Source organism: Sinocyclocheilus grahami, unplaced genomic scaffold, assembly GCF_001515645.1.
Source record: "Sinocyclocheilus grahami isolate Dianchi unplaced genomic scaffold, SAMN03320097.WGS_v1.1 scaffold48.1, whole genome shotgun sequence".
NCBI lineage: Eukaryota > Metazoa > Chordata > Actinopteri > Cypriniformes > Cyprinidae > Sinocyclocheilus > Sinocyclocheilus grahami.
Genome location: NW_015505227.1, coordinates 3121017 through 3124427, shown reverse-complemented (window position 1 = coordinate 3124427; position 3411 = coordinate 3121017).

Here is a 3411-nt window from a genome sequence, read left to right as displayed (position 1 = left end):
TGAACAAGGCTACAATAAAATAATCAAAATCCAAGGCACTCGAAAATATTGTGAAAAAGTCAAAAGCCTTTATTCACATGGCTTTAACATTAAAAACAACACACATGTGCACCGACGCGTTGCCTTGGATTGATGAGTTTTTTGATGACATAAAAGAATCCTGCATCCAAAGAACACCAGGTCATGAAGTTCACACCCCTGCAGCATTTTGTTTTTGCATATTTTTGGATGTACGACAGTAAATACGTTTATAATATTAATTAATTTTAAAGCTGTAGTCCGTAACTTTGTTTTGGTTAAAAATGATCCGAAATCAATATTTGAGCAAGTAGATAAACCAGCCAGTGTTCAAAACTATAGGCTTAGTTTAGCTCGATTCACAACGGTTATCTTATAATAATGTTTTGTAATTTGAGCGGTTATGGGTAGGTTTTCGCGGGAAATTCGAGCATGTTGCTGCGTCATTACTTCACGTCTGTAAACATAAAGAAGTTGTCCCTGCTAGGATCCTGCAGGTGGCGGATCGTTTATAGCCTTTTCTCACAGCAGCCAGAATAATTAAATGTATAATTTTGATGGCGGATTGTAATTCAGAAAGGATTATGTGTTTATGAAACACATGTGAATGAAATTAAATTATATTCCAGTTATAAATGTGCTTCTGATTACAGATAGCCTGGGATTACACAAGATTTGTATTTTTAAGACAACCAGTTCGAAGGGAGCATAATTTGCTTTTTGAGTTAAAATAATTTCTTAATATGAAATTTGAGTGGTATGAAAATTAGAGATTAGACAAAAATTGAAATCTACTCGCTAATACACACTATACTCATAGTCACGCAATACTGATGTTGTTAACATTAACAATTTGAGAATAAAGTATAACAATAATAATAATTTGCACGGTTTGATGTGATATGAGCTAATTTAGATTAAATCACCATTGGTAGAGTGATTTATTGTAATGCTTTTTTCCTCAGTTGGTCAGAACAAACGTGGTAGACTTGTTACTTACTTGTTCAGATGACAATATCCAGGGAAAATTCTTTTTTTGGGTCATATATCTCACGTAGACGTAGGCTAGAACCTGTGATTCTGAAGTACAGTGAATATCCACACACCGGTGCAGTGACTAACTGCCACACATACTCCTCAAAACATTAGATTCATCTGCGCTGGAGTCTTGCCGCCGCACAACACATGCAAGGAAGATAATTCCGCAAACAGCTGCAATTGCAGGTTTTCAAACAGAGATGGCGACAAAGAGGAAAAACTTATGGACTGCAGCTGTAATTTAAAATAATTTAATTTAAAATAATTGTAATTTCAAAAAATATTATTCTGTACTTTCAATTTATCAAAGAATCCTGGAAAAGCATGATGGTGTCCATAACAATATTAAACATCATTACTGTTTTGAACCTTGATAATAGTAAGAAATATTTCTTGAACATTAAGTAAGCATATTAGAATGATATCTAAAGTATCATGTGAGACTGAAGTAATGGCTTTTAAAACATGTTTAAATAGAAAATATTTATTTTAAATTGTAAAACTATTTCACAACATTACCATTTTACTATATTTTTTATTCTTGATGTGTAAGAGACATTCAAAAAAAATAAAAATAAAAAAAATAAATAGTTTTAAAGGTTACATATACACGCACGCACGCACACACACACACATATATATTCCACTATATCAAAGTCTTTTAAAATACTTGTATTTATTTAAATTTTTAATATTTTACTTTTAGTTTTAGATTTGACATTGACTTGGTAGTACTGTTGTGGTAGTGATATGTGTCATGTTGTCATGTTGGAAGGTTTTACACTTTAGGATGGTTAGAAACAGCACAACTGACCCTATTTCAAATCTGTCAGCGAGCATATCAAAGCACATCTCTCTTCCCTAAAACAATGTAGATTTCTTTTGTCAGCATGTGACATGCACAAAGCAAATGTTTCCCACTCGAGGCCGACGGTCTTCACTTGAGCTGCCTGTTTTAACAAGACAGTCAAATGGCTAAATGTTTTGGAAAAACAGTCTACCTGACCAGACTTTTTATGGTTCACATTCATTCCTCACTGCTGTCTGAACTCCTTGCCTTGTTCTAGGGGGGCTCCACCTCCAAAGAGGTGTTCTCAGAGTGGTAAGTAATGATAACATTGTGCCGGCCTTCATAGACGGCCACTCTCAGGGAGAGACAGCCGGATCGGCGTTAATACTGTTAATTAAATAAATGGTTGTGGAAATTGTTATTCTAATCGATGTGGCAGACGAAAGCCTTTTAAAGGGAGATGAGTGGCGGCTCAGATGAATAGTCAGTGCCAGGGAGGGTGGAATTTGCATGCTGGTCTTTTCTGTTGGCTGCGATAATGAGGGGCACAGTGGCGGCACACAGGAGTCATAACCTCCATTCTGGAAGTACAGTGCATGTGTGGTGTGTGCAGAACCGACACACACACACAAAACACACAGACACGTGTGCACACACATACACCCCACCGCATACGCATCAACGCAAATACAGAAAATCTTTTGTTCTCTTGAGGATCTGCTTTTCTTGATCACGCATGATCAGGCAGCTGCGAAGAGCGAGTGACTTTACATTCTGAGCCATTAGGAGAAGCCCATGCTTTGTAATCACAATTACCTCGCAGAATTTCATACATATAGATTAAGCTCATGAATTATTGAATATTCCATTTAGATTTACTTACATTTTAGAACTGGTTAGCATTCCTCTGGTCTCACCAGAGAGATTAGTTACTTGTGTCTTTATGTTTAATTTTAAGCAATGTTTCTTAATATAGTGTAGGCCTATGCAGGACTATAGCAGTTGTTTACTGTTAATCTTAGCACTTTTATGAACTGGTTTGTGTGGTTTGTCCTGTGGTTTTGTAGTTGCTGTAGTCGGCGCTCCATCTGGTATCAGCCAAGCAGTGATTCGTTCTTTGTCTTCTGCCATCATAGGAGCTGATGAACAAGGTACTGTGTTATGAATTCACAATTAATTGAGAGAAAGAGAGAGACACCACAAAAATAAAGTACTAAGATTATGAACGTCCATGGTTTTGGACACAGTAGGTAAAACAGAATGGTAATATCATGGTTTTTCGATAGTCCTTTTGGAAATCAATCAATGGTGTTTGTAGTAAGACCACAGTAACCACATATTTTCTATTGTCTTACTGTAATATACTGTACTACCATACTTTAACCTTTCACTACCATATTCAACTATGATATTTACAATTAAACTTTTGTAATAAAAATTAGAATAAATCTGCCAATAAACTTGGTTACTGCAATTTTATAATAGTAACAACATGGTTAATTTCCATAAGAGAGACGTGTCTTGTAAAATCAAACTTGGTAAAATCATGTTTTTTTTTTTTTTTT